This window comes from Zophobas morio, unplaced genomic scaffold (assembly GCF_036711695.1).
Source record: "Zophobas morio isolate AGI-343-1 ecotype UQ-CSIRO unplaced genomic scaffold, CSIRO_AGI_Zmor_V1 ptg000022l, whole genome shotgun sequence".
In the NCBI taxonomy this organism is placed as follows: Eukaryota; Metazoa; Arthropoda; class Insecta; order Coleoptera; family Tenebrionidae; genus Zophobas; species Zophobas morio.
Window position 1 is genome coordinate 8,746,125 of NW_026972127.1, and position 19,497 is coordinate 8,765,621.

At 35.2% G+C, this 19,497-nt stretch overlaps 1 protein-coding gene across 3 annotated transcripts in view; it reads right to left on the reverse strand.

Annotated features, from left to right (window-relative positions):
* LOC135133531 (trissin receptor-like) overlaps positions 1-19,497 on the reverse strand; it is a 263,813-nt gene that overhangs the window by 190,306 nt on the left and 54,010 nt on the right. For 2 of the 3 annotated variants that reach the window (XM_064061978.1, XM_064061975.1), the window contains exon 1: positions 773-907. The exons of the other annotated variant lie outside the window; for it this stretch is intronic. The gene's annotated coding sequence lies outside the window, so the exon portion shown is untranslated. Of the gene's footprint in view, positions 1-772; positions 908-19,497 lie in introns of those variants that run through there. 3 annotated transcript variants of the gene reach the window in all.

Consider the following 19,497-nt stretch of genomic DNA (forward strand, 5'->3'; position numbering starts at 1 on the left):
TAATAGCAGGTGAAGAAAGACAGAATTTTTTCGTTTGCCAAAATCTTATAAAAACCATTAATCAAATAAACAGGAACTCCATTCCGAAAAGCGAGTGGAAAACTCCCCGATTATAAAATAAAAATTTAGAAGACACAATCGTTCTAGCAGAAAATGCGAAACAACCGAATAAATTTCCGAAATAGAAGAAGAGTTTAACCGTTCCAGTTTTTTCCTGAGGGGAAACTTATTATTATTTTATTTTTATCCCCGATTCGTGAAACTCGGAGAACATCCCTAAATCTCATGGTAATGCCACGAGCTTCGCAAAGATTCACTTCAAGTCGAATTATCGTCACATTCGACTCCTGCATTGTGAATTCATTGTTCAAAGATTTAGTTGGGGTCAGCGAGCTCTTTGCTGAAAGGTGCCGTGGTTGAAGTCCGCTGAATGGATAGGAAGGGTAGTTTCCAAAGCAACTCTAATTAGTTATACATGCAAATGTTAATTAGGGGCGACTGTGTCCTTAATAGTGTAATTAATACCGAAAAATTCCTACACGGAATAATTTAACCCAGGTTCGTGTAGTTTAGCATACACAAACAATAAAATTTGATTAGGAGATAACAAAGTTATCTTTGCGTAAGTGAAGCTGGGGCTAAATGATCACACTAAAGAGAAATCTTTCTTAAATTTTTAATTGTAATTTAAACGCTTTGTTGGATTCAATGTGGATGATCGAGTGATTTTTTTTTTCAAGAAAATCGTATTAGGATTCAGAAAAAGACTCACCGTTTTTTACATCTTGCGATGTGGCACAAAATCACTTTCGAATAACCGCGGTGTGTTAAAAAGTGCTACTTTTGCTTGAGTTGAAGTCGCAAAACGAGCGCGAAGTTGACGCACAACTGCTGGTCTTTAGCCAGAAGGAGCGACGCGCATACTGATAGAGAATACTGCCGTCGCGGCGACCCTTGATATTGATACTAGATACTGGTTACCCCCACTCGGAAGGGGTAAAAGTCGGTAGACGGACTAGTTCTTATTTCATTCATATGAATATAGGTGAATACTGGCTAAAAATAGGCACCTTTATGACTTATTAAACCCAAACCTTGAACGTCATCTGTATACCTAGTTTATGAATGAAACTCCGTTTCAAGAAACTACTAAAAATTATCAGATAATTAATACAAAGTTAGTACGTGTTTAGTTTACGAATTTATTAAGCACGTGTTTGAAGCCGTTTTGGCCGGTTTTGTTTATGTGTGATTTTTTTTTATCGTTTTGGTGAGCGCTGCAATGAGGGTTATTTAGATTATGTTTATTATTTCATTCAGCGTGGTTGCCATAAAATGATGAAAACATTAACGCGTTAATCACTGGAAGTATCTGAAGGAATTTTGCGATTCGATTTTTTTGAAAAATAATTACCTTGTTAAAATACTTCAAAGAACTAATCTGTATTTACGGTAGACGTGTAGGATTGAATGTGCTTTGAACTCAAGTTTACATCAAACGTAATAATAGGGGTTGGTGCATGTTTACACAAGCTGGACTTTATCGATTTATTTGCAAAAAATGTGAATTCGACCGAGATTTTCCATTAGAAATTTTCCGAGGTTTTAGTAACTCTGATTTTGATTTTTAAATGTACAAATTATTATGTTGTTATAACACATTGGAACTGGAAATATTACTAAAGGCAATTTATCACGAAGACTAATGTTAGTGCCGAAGCTATTGAAGATCTGAGCGAACAAAGCTCCACTAAATCTCGAACAAAGTTATCTCTTCAAACTGGAGTTGTTGCACGTGCCACAAAGAAGAAAAGTTTTGTCAACGATTTTTGTTTGATTTTTCTGGTGAATTTTGCCGTATCCTCGTTTGAAAAAGGTCCACATTTTGTGTTTTAAAACATTTATTTAGGTCTCAGCTGCGACTTTTTTATGTTTTATTAATGTTATTGTGTGTTTGATCCTTTACTTGCTTTGTTATCTGTGTTAAAAATTTATTATTAAATCTCGTTGGGTTCATCCGGAAAAGTGAATTTTGTTGTGGACGTACACACGAAAAAAAAATTATTGTGGCGTTCAGTGACAATAAAATTGTGATTACGTTAATCATTTAATTAGTGGGAGTTTAAGATGACGCTTCTGTTGATGTTTACCTGGAATGTTTTGTAAAAAATGTACTCATTTCAAACGATTTGAAAGAACCGATTTGTGTTTACGGTGGGTTTGTAGGATTGGCTTTGCTTTTAACTGAAATTTACATAAAACGTAATTTAAAACATTCGCGCGTTTTTACTCAAGCTGTACTTCCATCGATTTAGTTACAAAAACAAAAAAAAAAACAAAAATGGGGTCAGAATATAATGGTTTGAGTGAGAAATTTCCGACATTTTTGTCCATTAATTTACAATATTTACATAACGTCTGAAATAGTTTTGAAATTATTGAATATAATTAAGGAGAATAAATTGGAATTCTTCACAGCGGATTTATATGCACAAAATGCCCAATTTTTCGATATATGCAAATTTTTTTCTAAATATTCACAGTTTTGTGCACCTATGCAATTAATTGTAAAATTCTGTCTTCTATCTATCAATTATTTTGTATCGAGAAAAACTTCTATCTGGAGATGTATTTGGTGCGTATTTTAACGCACTAATAATACCGGGACTTAATTCTACATTAATATCTAGTAATTCGCAGCTTAAAGTTAAACTTATGTTTTCTACTAGCTCGTAACCAGTATTTTTATTAATCACTTGTTTTACTTTTTTATTTACAGAATCACTTATTTTTCTTGAAATATTCAAAGTATTGGTTTGAAAATTTTTAATTAACTCCACAGATTCAATTAAAGGCATGTACTTTGTTTTTAGTTTTGTAATCGTCGTCGAAACAAATTGATAATTCGCTAAATAAATGCTAACTCGTTCAGTAAATATTTTTTTTAGTACACCTTTTATCGCTTAAATAACCTATCAGTAGATTTGCAAATATAAGTAAAAGTGGTTTTTTTACAGTTTGTTTAATACTGGATAAAGTCTCATTGTAAATATCTGGTACATATTTTTTTCTCAGCGTACTTTCATCTACAATATTTTTTAAAAACACTTTGAAACAAGGATCTTGCGGTTATTTAAAGGGAATATTGGCACTATAAGCGTCGCTTTACATATGGAGATTTTGACATTTCTTTTTATGCTGTGTTCAAAGATGTTGCGATATTTGAAAATTGCGTTCATGTGTTATTATTTTCTTTTATTTCATGACAAAAATAAGTTAAAAAGTCGTATTAAAAATGTGCAATATAATTTAAAAAAAAAGCATTTACGATTTCCCACATGCTTTGCAGAAAATATTTTCGTTGGTTGAAATAAGTTCAGGATAATTTTTGATTCATGAATTTTTTGAAGAATTAGAAATATTTTGTCAAATTATTCTCCCCAGTTTCACTTGCCAATATTAGGTATGAAATACTGTATGCTCAGTCGACATGTACCTAGTTAAACTGTCATGACTTAAGACAAACCACTCTTATAAATCAAACTGATTAAGGTGAACTGCAACAAATAAATTTTCAGGTATATTTATTTAGAAAAATGCCAGAAAAATCCAAATAGATATTCAAATGTTCTTAGACTTTCGCCAAACGGAAATTATAAATAATTTTTTTTGCCTCTAATAAACAAACCATTTACACCATAGCAGACCTAAGTTCGAATTTTACGTTGCTCTATGTTAATGAATACATTAATATTTTGCTTTTTGGAATATTTTTTACAAAAGTTCGACCAATTGCAGGTAATCAAAAAAAATCAATTGTCCAGATTTTTTTGTCTGGTGTTATATAAAGTAATAAAAATAAAACAATAATATTGGAGATGGAAACAAGTTTAGAAATAACTAGAATCAAATCAATAATAAAGCAATAATTATTTAGAAAATGTTTTAGCTGAAAAAAGTGCCCAGACACCGAGTTTCAAACCCGGGTCTTTCATTTTCACAGACCAGTTGCCCGAAGTTCGTAGTTAGGAAGAATTAAACAATAAAAATTGTGATAATAATAAAAAAATTAAGGCAAATTCATAAACCACAAGTACAAGAGTACATTATTTTATAGAATTGAATGATCCTTTGCTTCCATAAAAGTTGGTTAGCCTTTTACAACTTATATAATATTCATAGATACACATGAAATTTGATAACAGTCGATGCGGTATTTCGAAGATTATCTGCTTAATAAAAATTGACATAGACGACAGACAACAGACGACAGGCAGACAAACAGATAGACAGACAGACCGACGGAACCGAGAGATCTATATAATTTTTCGTATTCTAAGGCTTATGAAACGTCGAGAAAACATGAAAGTAGGTAACCCCCCGATGGCGATGGACCTTATTACACTATTTCCTTAACTTACGCTCGGGACGCAAAAAGTTAACTTCAGCTATTGATCAAATTCTTAGTTTTTTGCTAAAGGATTATCAACCGGTATTTATTCCACCCCTTATATTTAGTTTAATAATATCTATAAACAACTATACCAAAGTAGTTGAAAACATCGTATATAAAAAATAAACATCCTTCCACTGCTGGTAAATCATTGATTTCTACTTTACAATATGGATTCATGCAAGGTCTTGACACCATACAGACTTCCTCAAGGCATTGGATTCCACAAGTCATTATACGAGTACTAATAAAAAAATTTCGTTACATGTGTCTCAATGATATGTTAATAGAACTTGTCATATCCTATATCAGACGCAAACATTTAGTGCGTTTATGGCTTCACACGAATTTAACTCCCATTATGGTAAAAAAAAGCCATCAACGCACTAATTGTTTGCGTGTAGTATACTAGTATACCTGATCAGTCACTCCAACATCTGGTGTACTTCAGGGGTCTAACTTGGAACTTCTGTTATTTTCAATATTTATGAACGATATAACAATTTACTACATCGAAAAACTGTAGTAAATGATAAGCTATTTGATGAGAAATTGACTTTTACTGAACACCTTAATTATTATTGCAGTAGCTGCTTTATATAAAAAGTAAGGGCTGGTAAATTTTGAGATACAGATTTCGTAGAATTCTTCATATATTATTCTAGTGAGATTAAAATTTGGATAGAGTCTCCTACTTTGATATTCTATTTATCAAGTTTATGTCCATCAAATACTAAATGTACCTAGAAAATTTCCGAAGTATCTTGCGTTTAAAACAAATAGTCATACTTAATTGCTCAAATGGTTTGAATTGGAGTCTTTAAATTGTGCGTGGTACGCCGACAAAATATTTTTTCCGTGTTTCAATGTTTGGGTTTCATAAGTTTTCGTTTTTACTTCCCGAGCGTAAGCAAAGGAAGTATTGTAATCGAGTCCGTCGGCCGACTCTCTACTTTTACGTTTTCTCGATCTTTCATGACCCCTAGAAGACGAAGAAATAGGTCTCCCATTTCCGTCCGTCTGTCCGTCCGTCCGTCTGTCCGTCCGTCTGTCCGTCTGTCCGTCTGCCCCCGGATTTTTATTAGACAGATAATCTCCGAAAGTACTCGACCGATTGTTGTGAAATTTTGTACTTATATTAAGAATATCATGTAGATGGTAAAACGCTAACCAAAATTTGTCTAATCATCCCCACCACTAATGCGATGACGTCACTTCAAAATTGTACATAGTAAATTGGTTTTCAATTGTATAAAATAACATAGTCCTACACATGTAGTTTACAACTCCGAATCGACTTTTCACCCGAAACGTCCAGATTTTTGGAAAAAAAATCAAAAATATAAAACAACATTTTGAAATTTAATTTTTAATCTGCTAACCAGAATGCTTTGAAATGTTGCAGATGTTTTAAGGCTATAAAGAGCATCATAAATCTTTAGTCAAAAAATATTTGCTTACCCCCTCCAAAAACTTGATGACGTCAGCTCAAAAGTTTGTGGAATAAATCATATCTAAAATGTACAAAATATGATGAGTCTGTACTTGTGATCTATCACTCCATTCATATTTTTTGGATTTGCATATACAGGGTGACTCAAAAAAATTAATGAATGCGTAAATATATTTTATTGATTTAATCAGGAACTACAAAACGGAATGCTCTGACATCTTGCAGATGTTTGAAGGTTATAAAGAGCATAACAAATGTTTAGTGAAAATATATTTGCTTATCCCCTCCAAAAACTTGATGACGTCAGCTCGAAAATTTGCCGAATAAATCATATCTAAAATGTACAAAATATGATCAGTCTGTACTTGTGATCTATCACTCCATTCATATTTTTTGGATTTGCATATACAGGGTGATTCAAGAAAATAAATGAAAGCGTAAATTTATTTTACCGATTTACTCAGGAACTACAAAACCGAATGCTTCGAAATCTTGAAGATATTTTAAAATTATCATAAGCATGGTAAATTTTTGATCAAAATGTATTTGGTCGTCCCCCCTAAAAAATTTATGACGTCACCACAAAATTTTGCTGAATAAATCCTATCTAAAATGTACAAAATATGATGAGTTTGTACTTGTGATTTATCATTCCATTCATATTTTTGGATTTGCATATGCAGGGTGACTCAAAAAAATTAATGAAGGCGTGAATTTATTTTATCGATTTAATCAGGAATTACAAAACCGAATGCTTTGAAATCTTGGGAATATTTTAATGTTATTATAAGCATGGTAAACTTTTGTTCAAAATGTATTTGTTCATCCCTCCTAAAAAAATTGATGACGTCACCCTTAAATTTTGCTGAATAAATCCTATCTAAAATGCAAAAAATATGATGAGTTTGTACTTGTGATTTATCATTCCATTCATATTTTTTAGATTTTCTTAAGAAGTGGTTCAAAAAAATTAATGAAGTCAATTTATTTTATTGATTAAATTAAAGGCAAACACACAAAATTTGTTAAAGGAAAAACTCGGTTGAAACATAAGGGTAGCATCGCTTATTTACATCGACTTTAACATTACAGACCTGCATTTGTTTTATGCGATCACTTGGTTCCGCGAATGTGAAATAGACATGTCTATAATATCAACCAATTGTGAATTTCACCGTCAAGAATTAAAATAAAACCCAATGTTTTATATAATAAGCGGAAGTCGAAGCAATAAAACCGATGGTCGTTTTGTTTACAGTTTCTCTGTTTGACTCTCACGTATGCTGTTACGCTTGTCATCTTAAATTAAGAATGTTTATACATAAACGATTTTCAGTTGCCGTATACGCGAGTAAATTGTTTCGTTATTTTATTGATTATAAAAAATCAATATTCAAAACGACCCAATTCATTTTCCCGAAAATTTGGGAATACAATAATTTTATTCTTAGTATTACACTACATCTATCCCAACTGATATACGTGTCCTTGCAAAAATGTTGATGACGTCATCGCAATTTTTTTTAAATTCCCACTACAAAAATGTAATGAGAAAAAAACACAATAGCCATGCAGTCGTCAAGTTTCCGACAGCGAGGGAAGTACTGTCTAAACTCTTTAGACCAATTTTTTCAACTTGAAATTTTTCAATTTTTTCAATTTTTCGAATTTGCAATTTAAAATTTTTCATTTTTCGATTTTCCAGTCCCTAAATTTTTAATTTTTCGATTTTTCATCTGTTCGTTTCCTCCATTTTTTTAAGTCTTTTTTAATGTTTTGCTTTTTTGTTTTGAATTTTATTTTTCATTTTCCCAATTTTTTTCAATCTTAGATCACAATTTTTCGTTTTTTCGTATCCTTTATTTTTTCAATGTATCGATTTTATAATTTTTCGTTTATTCAGTTCTTCAAATATTCAATCTTCAATTTTTCAGCTCCTCAGTTTTTCAATTTTTAAATTTTTCAATTTTGCACTTTCTGGATTTCTCAATTACTCGATTTTCCGATTTTCTGGTTTCTTTCATTTTCAATATTTCGGTGTTTTTTCGATTTCGCCGTTTTTCGATTTTTAAGGTTCTCAATTTTTAATGTTTCGTTTCTTCAATTTTTCAAATTTTTGATTTCCAATTTTTAGATATTTCGAAGTGTTCATTTTATCCTGTCTCGTTTTCATTTCTGATTTTTCAGTTTTACAATTTTTCCATATTTTTTTTTTTTGATTCGATAAGTTGGGCAAAATAGGAAAAGTGAAAAATCGAAATACTGAAAAAAAAAACGAAAAATTCAAACATTGCAAATCGAAGAACTGAAGAAACGAAAAATCAAAACATTGGAAAACTAAATATTGAAAAACCAAAAACGAGAAACTTAAAAATCGAACGTTTTTATATATGTGTTATTCTAGTGAGATTAAAATTTTGATACAGGTCATTAGTTTGGTATCCTATATATGAAATTAATGTCCATCAAATACAACATGTACAGAGAAAATTTCTGAAGTATCTTGCGTTTTTTTAAAGAGATTGTCATGTAGGTAAGCGAAGAAAGCTTCTCCGGTGGGAATCGAACCACTAGAACACGGAGGAGCTTATCTTTCCTCGCTTACTACTACGTATTATTGTGCCGCCACAGTCATAATTGCTCACTTGGTTTGTTTGAATCGGAGTCTTTAAATTGTGTGTGGTACTCTGACAAAATAGTTCCGACAAAACAGCTCCCCCGAACAGACCAAAATTAAAAAAAATCCAAAAGTGAACTTTTCTCTCCTTTCTCTCTCTCTCTTTCATGTTCGCATTTCATTTTCATTATTGTCCGTAGCATTCTTCCTGTTCGTTCTTTAGTATCAACCCAATCATATTGTCTGCATTCACACTTTTTCCCAGTTCCACTTTGCATTCTTCTTTCACCCTCGTCCATCTGTCAGATTTAAAAATTGCATGTTCTACATTTTCTTCCACCCCTTCCTCGCATGTCCACTTTCGCTTTCCCTTTACATGCTTCTGAAGGGACCGAACTCGGTTCCCGCATCCTTTCATTCTTCCTTCTGTTCGATTCACGAAGACGTTCTTCCGTCAGCAGGTCAAACGAAGGGACCCCAGCTAGCACGCACATTGCGTCCCCGGACACCGACATCTGTCTATACCTCTGTATGTGGTATCCATCGATCCGCCCCATTCAACAAAATTCCATGGACATCGTCCTTCTTCCTACCAAGAGTACCGCTTCGGTCTTATCGGGTGCAAGTGAAAGACCATTGTCCCCCATCCATACACCCACGAGCCGCAGTGCCTCTTTGGTCCTTTTTCTCAGGTCCTTTTCATCCTTTCGTATCACTATCACCGCCAGATCATCCGCGTACCTGATGAGCTTTACCCCATCAGATACCTCCATTGTAATAAAATATGTTCTACAGGAGCGGACCCAGGACCCATCTCCGTTTGAACCACTCTATCGCTCAGGTAGGACCGCACCATGTTCACGAGGTACGGTTCCACCCCCATGCTAACCAAGCGTTCCAGAATCCCCCTTCATGATACCGTGTTGAAGGCATTTCGGACGTCCACAGTTACCATCACACAAAACCGCCGGGTACCCCATGTACCCATATTTGCTCCTCTAGCATACTCACGTGCATCCAAGATGGCGTCGATCGTCGATCGACCGGTCCTGAATCCACACTGCGTCTACGCCAAGTCCTCCGAACGTCCTTCCTCAGTCTCTCGGCTAACATTCCCTGATACAACTTGCCCATCCCATTCAGCAGGCAGATGGGCTTATATTTCGCTTTCTCCTTCCTTTCTTTCTTTCTTTCTCCAATTCCAGTCTTGCCACCTTCCATTCCTTGGGAACTTGCCCTTTCTCCAAACACCTATTCATTACCTCCAGAGATTCTTTCTTTCTTTCTTTCTTTCCACTCTAGACACCCTTGCTCTGGAAAAAGCTTACGTACTTCCTCCATAATACTCTCTCCACAGGCAATATCTTTCATTGATCTTCTTATCCATTTCGTTACAATCTTGTACCCTTCTCCCCACATATTCCTATTACCTCCTCGCATACTCTCTTCCACACCTTCTCCTTCGCTCTTTGTGTCATTAGTTTTCGGTGTTTTTTCTTTTACTTGTATTCTTTCCCTTTCTCCGTCGATAGTTCATTGTCCCTTGTCTTCTTCTGGCACCTCATTCTCAAGCATTCCTTCCTTTTATCCGCTGTCTCATCCGTCCTCCTTTCCTCTTTCCCATGCATCTCCTCTTTTTTAGAACCCTATCACACGTTTCCTCTAACACTCTCGTCGTCTCACAAACCAGACTCTTTCCTTTATCTATCGTCTTCACTCTCTCCTTCATCACTTCAGCCAGTTTTTCCATTTTTTTCTGCCACTCTCTATCCCCAGTCCTTCTTTCTGCCCTCTCCTCTCGTACACTCTCCTGTCGTACCTAGCATCCATACGATGATCACTCAAATTCTCATGCTGTAACACTCTCCATTCTTTCATTCTTCTAGCCACCCCTTCCGTGCTGAGGTACACGGCGACATACGACTTCTGAGAGCCTCGCAGGAAGGTGGAGGTATTTCCACACTCTAGTACTCAAATATACTACCTATCAAATCATTCACTATCTGGGACCCTTACAGGGGTGACTTCGCATTGAAGTCCCCTGACCTGACCTGACCTGACCTGACTTGACCTGACCTGTCTCTCATCTCAAATACCCTAATTTTAAAAATTTCTGAGAGTAAATAAAAATCAAGAAGTATATTGTTACGTTGAACGGGTGATTCAAATCGGCGTGGGTTAAACTCAACAATTTATTTCTCAATAACTCAAATTTACACGTCTGATTACAAAGCGATTATGTACTAAATAAATCCGGCGCAACTTGACTGTATTCTCGTAGATTGAACTGGCTGAATCATGATAGTTCCCGAAAGTGGTCTTTATTTAAAGCCATACCTCCCTTCTAGAAATTCAGCAGTAGAGATCTTTCTGGATTGCCCATCGCGACTTCCGCTTCCAGGCTTTTCTCCGGTCGTCGTCACCAACAATGAGTCATCATCGCCGCACATACGAGAAGCTATAGGCGTCGTATGGGTTTCTTTTGTAACGATATCCTGAAAGAATAGTATTTTGTCAAACAAAAATTAACTGGGCTATTTTGTCTGAGCTTTTTTGACGGGGATACTTTTTCGGAGTTATTTTGATGGATCACTTTTAGTTGTCGATAATATGGTAAACACACATATTATGTTACATGTCAACAACATATTATCTTTATAGTCAGTGAAATCGACTGGAAATTCATGTAGACAGACTTTTTCTGTTTTATTCATAAAGATCTAAAAATAAATATATTTATGATTCATGAAACTGGAAACGTTGAACATCAAGCCTATACTTGTTTCATGAATGAAACGAAACTTACAAGTCTGATAAAAAATTAATCAGTCGGAAAGTTCATGATCATGAGCTTTCCTTAAAAGTAGACCGAAGCGTTACCACGAAGCTCAAAAGAAATTTGTTATTGTGTTTAAACTGGTGGCAATGAAACCGCCAACAATGAACGTTCTAATTATTCCAAATCCCTTTTCGTAATATTTATCTTTTGCCCCAAAAAATACACATTTAAAACGCTTAAAAGAACTAATTTGTATTTACGGTGGATTTGAAAGTTTGGTGTACTTTGACCCCAAATTTACATAAAACGCATGTAAAACACCCGTGCGTTTTCACACAAGCTGGATCTTCATCGATTTAATAAAAAAAGAGCGTGTGGGTAGAGTGTGACCCTAGACCTTGGGACTCTTGGGAGACGTTTATAATTTTACCTTTCATCCTTTTTTTAAATTTATTCTGAAATATTTTTAAATAATTAAAAGCAATTTCCGGGAGACAATTTTTGGGGGCCAGGACGTGCGAACACAAGCAATAAATAAGTGCAGACCCTGGCCCATGGATTCGTTTCCGCGTTGATCTCTTTTCTTTATTGATACCCATTTGGTAGCTGGCACCCTAGACGGCTGATATTTCTAACAATAGATCGATGGAGCTCTTGAGAATTGACTTTACTTACAACTGCAGCAACATCTTCGTGTGGAAATTTACATAAATGTTACACTTTTTGTTGATTTTACTCATGTTTTATTGCAGGGATTTTTTGTGTAGTTTGTATTTATTGTGTTTTTAGTGTTTCCTGGGGGTAAAAACCATGCGTATGTTATGATATCAGCATAAATCCACAATGGACAATCATTCTGCAGACCCATATCCTGCCACGTGCAAGATGCGCTTCCACACTTGCATCAATATCAACATGAGAACTTCGACTCTGCAGTTTTCCTCCTTATAAAAGGCATCGAAATAATTCATTTTCTAGTTCAGAAGCATCCGCCATCCGCGTAACTAAGAACAGAAGCCGCCGCCGTGAAGTCATTTAAGCCCGTCATAATCGAGTTCTCCCAATAAGTTGTAATAATTTAAGTGAATAATTGTGAAGTAGAATTAAGTGAATAATCAAGTAATTGTGAATAATCAATCAATAATCAATCAATATAAAAATAATCCAATAATCAATAATCAAGTGTAATAAAAATATTTGTCAATAAAAGAAAAGTTAAACTTTAACTTATAATAAACTTAACTGGCGCAGTCGTACAGATCGTGTTAAGAAACAAAAATCGTTCGAGACCGATTCCGAAAAAGAACCATCTCAACCGCGAAAATCTCGGACAAGCATCGCCGAAACTTCGCATCATCTCCGCATCGCCTTCATACCGCAGAATTTCGGACAAGCATCGCCGAATTCTCCACAATCGCCACAGGACTCCTGGACAAGAATCGCCAGACTCCTACTTTGTTTCAAGAAAAGAAAAATACAAACACACTTCGTACTGACGTCAATGTAAGTAAAAACTCGTTCCTTTCTCAATCAAATCCCTTGCATGAACGATTCCATTGAGGATCTCGTACAATTAATCGAACGGTTGTTCACTGAAACCGAAGACAATCAAAACAATCAAAATCAAAAAATGGCGGAATTTCATTCATCGCTTTTGGACATCATTCCCAAATACGCTGGAGAAACATCTGAACTGGCTGACTTTCTTTCTGCTTGCGAATTAATGTTCACACAATTTCAAGACGCAGCAAATCCACAAGCATTCATAAACAAATTCCTATTAACCGCGATAAAAAACAAATTAACCGGACAGGCAAAAGTAGTAACGGGATCAAGAGAAATTAATACTTGGAGAGCTTTAAAAAACATTTTACAATTAAACTTCGCAGACCAAAGAGACGAAAACTCGCTCTCGTGAGATTTAATGCTATTAAAACAAGAAAACGAAACCCCGGAACAATTTTACATTCGCTGTCAAGACATGAAAAGTCTTCTTCTTTCAAATCTTGCAGTAACAGAACCCAATGAAGGAATTTGAATAGTAAAAAGAAACATATTCGACAATTTAACCCTCAAATCATTTTTAAGTGGTTTACGAGAGCCACTCGGTTCAAAAATTCGATCAAGAAATCCACAAACGCTGGAAGCAGCACAAGCACAAATACTCAATGAAGAAAACATTTTATATGTAAAAAATCGGACAAATTAATTATTTAATTCAGAACAAATCACGTGAATTAAAATCAAACAACAGTCCGATGCACTTCATAAATAGAAATGCAACTTCAACCTTCACATCCGAATCAAGGACGCACACGGTTCCACTCGCGACCTCAACCTCAAATGCAACGCATACATCAGCAAAATACCGGACAAAGGAATATCTCAAACAGATTTCCGCGACAACCAATTTATCATCAAGTTCCCACAATGCCGAGCTATCAGCAAAATTATCCGCAAAATCTTCAGCAAAATCAATACCCGAATCTCAACCAAAATGCGAACCCGAGAAATTTTCAAAGAAATGTATTCACACCAAATCCAAATGCGAGACACAATTTTTCAAGACCAATTGCAATGGAAACACAAACAATAAGAAATCAAGTTGTACCAATGGACACACAGACAGCCAGGTCAACTCAAAATTCAAATCAAAATCAAAGAAGAAAATACACCTTCGAACAATTATATCACAACGACAATGACTCACCTCAAACAAGTTATCTCCCATTTCCGAATGAACTTGAAGAAAATGAATCAGATGAAAATTGCACATTTGTACAATTTCAACGACAGACTTTCACAACAACTGATTCCAATGAAGCTGTTATACCCGAAGAAATTTCTCCAAATCAAAATTTTTGGCTAACCCCGCCTCTCGAGGACCAGACTTAGCATTTCGCCCACAACAGCCTACAATCGAACTCAACATAGACACAAACTACATTTCAAGATTGCCATACATAAGGACAGCGGAATTAAATTTAAAATTAATGATAGACACCAGATCAGCTAGCAGTTTGCTACTCCCTCAAGTCGCACAACAATTTTACCCTTCTTACATCAGAGAAGATGCATTTCAAATACATTCAGTTCACGCAACCACTCCACATTCAGAAAGCGTAACAATCCCAATTCCGCAAATTTGTGGAAGACCAGACATCAAACAAAAACATTTTCTATTTGACTTCAATCCTAAATACAATGGATTAATCGGAATTGATTTCCTACGTTCAATAAATGCATGCTTAGACTTTGGAAAAAATCTTTTGATAACAGAAAAAGCCATAGTTCCCATTTACTTTGAATGTGATGAAATAAAAAGAAGAAAACCAGTTTTTGAAATGAATCTTCAACCAAGAACTGAACAAATCATTCAAATACCTGTTGACAAAGATATCACAGAAGGAATCTTACACCACCAAAAATTCGACGCAGCCGAAATACCAGCCTCATACGATACGTCACCGTCAAGGACAAAAAAGCAACGATCACTATAATCAACCCAACGGGTCAAGAATTGACCTTCACATTATTCAAGCCTTTAGAAATCAATACGGTCAATACATACGAATTCAATCCACAACCACCATTATGTCCAATTCACCCGAATATTGACGAAATCTTAAAAGACAATCTATACAATCTTCCGACTAAAGCACATGAACACAGAAGAAAAAGACGCAATTTGGAAATTATGCATGGCATATCGAGACATCTTTCACACCGGACGTTTACCCCTAACGTTTAACAACCAAATCAAGCATCAAATAAGAACCAAAGATGAAAATCCAACTTTTACAAAATCATACAGATACCCAGAAGTACACAAAGAAGAAGTACGAAAACAAATATACTCAATGCTAGGACAAGGAATAATTCGATCTTCAATTTCACCTTGGTCATCACCCATATGGATCGTAGACAAGAAAATGGACGCTTCAAAAGAAAAGAAGTGGAGACTCGTAGTAGACTACCGAAAGTTAAATGAAAAAACAATCGACGACAAGTATCCATTACCAAACATCAATGACATTTTGGACAAGCTAGGAAAAAGCATGTACTTCACCACACTCGACTTACCCTCAGGATTTCACCAAGTAGAAATGCACCCTGACGACATAGAAAAAACAGCCTTCAGCACAGGAAATGGACATTACGAATTTCTACGTATGCCCTTTGGATTAAAGAATGCCCCAGCTACATTCCGACGAGTCATGGGCAATATTCTAAGAGGAATACAGAACGAAAAATGCCTCGTTTACCTTGATGACATCATCATATTTTCAACATCACTTGAAGAACATATCTCACGACTAAAAGAAGTCTTTGAAGGATTAAGAAAAGCAAACTTCAAAATACAATTAGACAAAAGCGAATTCTTACGTATAGAAGTAGCATATTTAGGACACGTTATCACACCCGGAGGAGTAAAACCAAACCCAGACAAAATAAAAGCTGTCATGAACTACCCATTACCGAAAACCCAGAAGGAAACTAAAGGATTTTTAGGACTACTCGGTTATTACAGAAAATTCATACCAAAGTTTGCACAGCTCACAAAACTTTTGACAAAATGCTTGAAGAAAAATGCCAAGATAACACACGACCAACAATTCATAACAACATTCGAGACCTGTAAGAAAATTTTGATCAACCATCCAATTTTACAATACCCAGATTTCTCAAGACCATTCATCTTAACAACAGACGCATCAAATGTCGCCCTAGGAGCAGTCTTATCACAAGGACAACTAGGAGAAGATAAACCAATTGCTTACGCATCAAGAACACTCAATGAGACTGAACAAAAATACTCAACTATCGAAAAGGAATTATTAGCGATAGTATGGGCAACAAAATATTTCAGACCCTACCTATACGGAAGAAAATTCACCATCTATACAGATCATCGTCCACTTCAATGGCTATTTTCACTCAAAGAACCCAATTCAAAATTAGTACGATGGAGATTAAAACTAGAAGAATACGATTACGACATCGTCTACAAAAAATGAAAATTTAACACAAATACTGACGCACTCTCAAAAATACAAATTTATCCTCTGGACTTTGACGCACAATCAACTGCAGTTGAACCAGATGAAGAACTAGAACGATTACTAAACGAGCTAATACAAGAAAATGAAAACCAAAACACAGGATTAAGAACCCCAGAACCAACAATCAGCAACAACGACGCACTTCCCATTACAAACTTGATAGACTTCTCACCAATAACTCCCGAAGAATTTTCAATACCAACATTTAGAATGCCAACACCAAACAATACCCCAAGACATTCACCAACAAGCAGTTCACCAAGAAACTTATCACCAAGTAATTCATCAGACATAATATCAGCAATTTTAGGAACAAACCCATCCGACACATCAAATTCCAGACAAACAGGAAATAACCAATCGAATTACAATCGATCAGAAATTAGTCAATCTGAAAGTACCATCACTAACACAATAAACACACCATCAGTAACCTCACGACGAGAAAACAACGAAACACCAAGAACAATCAACATCTGTGAAGATGCAATCGACCGAAAAGAAAGACAAATTTTTATAACCACAGTTTTTGCAAACCCTTCGTCAAGACCAAAAATTATAAAGGAAAACGGAATGACAATAATCAAAGCTCACATCCCTCAAGACAACAATAATCAACAAATCAAAGATGTTTTAATAGATTATTGCGAGCCAAAAAGACATTATTATTGCTTTTTCGACACCGAAAGAATGTACAGAGATTTTTGCAAAGTATACAACGAAACATTCAACGCCAAAGCACCAATTCTCAAACGCTGTACCAAAAGAATAACTCTAATCACAGACAAAAACGAACAAAAGGAATTAATAAGAGATCACCATGAAGGAAAGACCAATCATAGAGGAATACGTGAGACATACACCAGATTACAACGCTTATATTACTGGCCAAAATTAACCAAAGACGTAGCCGATTACATCAATAAATGTGAAATATGCAAAAGGACAAAATACGAAAGACATCCCCCCGAGATTCCACTAAAACTAACAGAACAAGTTGACAGACCCTTTCAACAAACAAACATGGATCTATTTACAATCGAAGGAACCACAACAGTTATTGACGCATTCACGAAATTAGCCCAAGCATATCAAGTTTCAAGCAAAAACGCTATCGAAATTTGTGACAAACTATTAATCTTTTTCCAACACTATGGAGTACCAGAAAAAATTACATTTGACTCAGGATTAGAATTTCAAAATGACACCGTGCAAAAACTTTTGGAAACCCACAAAATCAAATCTCACTTTACAACACCAAGACATCCGCAATCAAATGGTTTAATTGAAAGACTACATTCAACTCTCACAGAACATTACCGAATTCTGAAACAATACTTCAAAGACCCACCGATTACCACCATGGCTTACGCAATTATCGGATACAACAACTCAATCCATTCAGTCACCAATTATACTCCACTCGAATTATTATTAGGACACACAACGTCACGAAACCCTTTTGATATTTATCACGACACCCGATATTTCCAACAGTACAACATCGATCACAAAAATCGAATGAAATTAATCTACCAGAAAATCACTAAAGATATGCAACAACACAAGGAGCATGTAATCGAAAGACGAAACAAACAACCCAATCAAACTACATTCGTACTAGGACAACAAGTTTACGAGAAAAACCCCCAAGCTGACCGAAATAAATCAAAGAATCGATACATAGGACCATACATCATTACTGCAATCAATAATGATAACACCTGCATGATACGCTCGCAAGATCAACAAACCAAGAGAGTACATATGGATAATTTAAGACCTCCTGTTCCAGGATAATCATCAAAATCTATGGATCCAACCAACTTCAACCACAGATAACAAAAATCACCGAAAACTCTGGACTACTACCCCAAAAATTAGGTATTGCCAGAAACATAATCGATCATTGGACATTCATAAGAATATTCGACATAGAAAAGCTTATTAGTGAATATGATATTCTCCGTAGACACGCAAAAGAATTAGAAAATAATTTCAATAATACAATTAATCCCACACGTTTACATAACGAAGTACACAGTTATAAATCAGTATTGGACCAATTATTCACGCAAATAGAACAACATATAACTCAGTTATTTCCCGAAACAATATCAAAAAACTATCGAAGAACCAAAAGAGGCCTAATCAACTTCTTAGGTAGCACAGTAAAAGCAATCACTGGAAATTTAGATAGCGAAGACGGACAACGCTATGAAACCTTAATCTCCCAAATTCAAACCCAGCAAGATAAACAGAAAATTCTCCTTGATGAACAAATCTCCCTAACTACCACAGCAATAGAAAAATTCAACGAAAGCATCGCCAGATTAACGATCAATCAACAAATATTCAAAAAGAAGATCACCGAAATCGAATCAATCATCAATCGAACTATTTCCGCAAAAATCGAGATTTACCCACTTCTACATCTGCATACAGTTTTTCTCCAAATGATCACCATATCGCAGGAAATATTAAGAATATTAGAAGAAATCGAAACAGCAATCAGCTTCGCAAAATTGAACACACTGCACAATTCAATAATCGACCCAAAGGACCTGTTAAATGAACTAAAAATAGTAGAGAACAAACTCGACAAAGAAAGCCTCGCCTACGAAGCCAACGAAGCAAACCTTTTAACCAAAAAAGAATAATCCAAATTAAGGCTTATCAAAAAGATCTGCAGATCACGTTTATTTTTGAGATACCTCTTACCGAACCTCATAATTACAATTTTTACCAATTATACCCATTTCCCATTCAGCATGACTCCAAAACTTACCAAATAATTATACCATCCCACAAATACCTCTACCTTAACGAGCTTTACTTCAGTTTGAACGACGATAAATGTAATGAAGTCACCCCTGGAGACTATATCTGCAATTTACCACAAACCAGTAAAATTTCCAAAGAAGCACCTTGTGAAATTCAACTACTCAAATTTTCAAAAAATTACCAGCAGTGTAAAATCATCAAAGTCAACCTTAAAAACACAAAAATCAGAAAAATCGACAAGAACCAATGGATTGGAATATTCCCAATTGAGCAACCAGCCACTTCAACATGCGGACAATAAGAAGAACACTTATCAGTAAAAGGAAGTTACGTTATCACCGTCCCAGA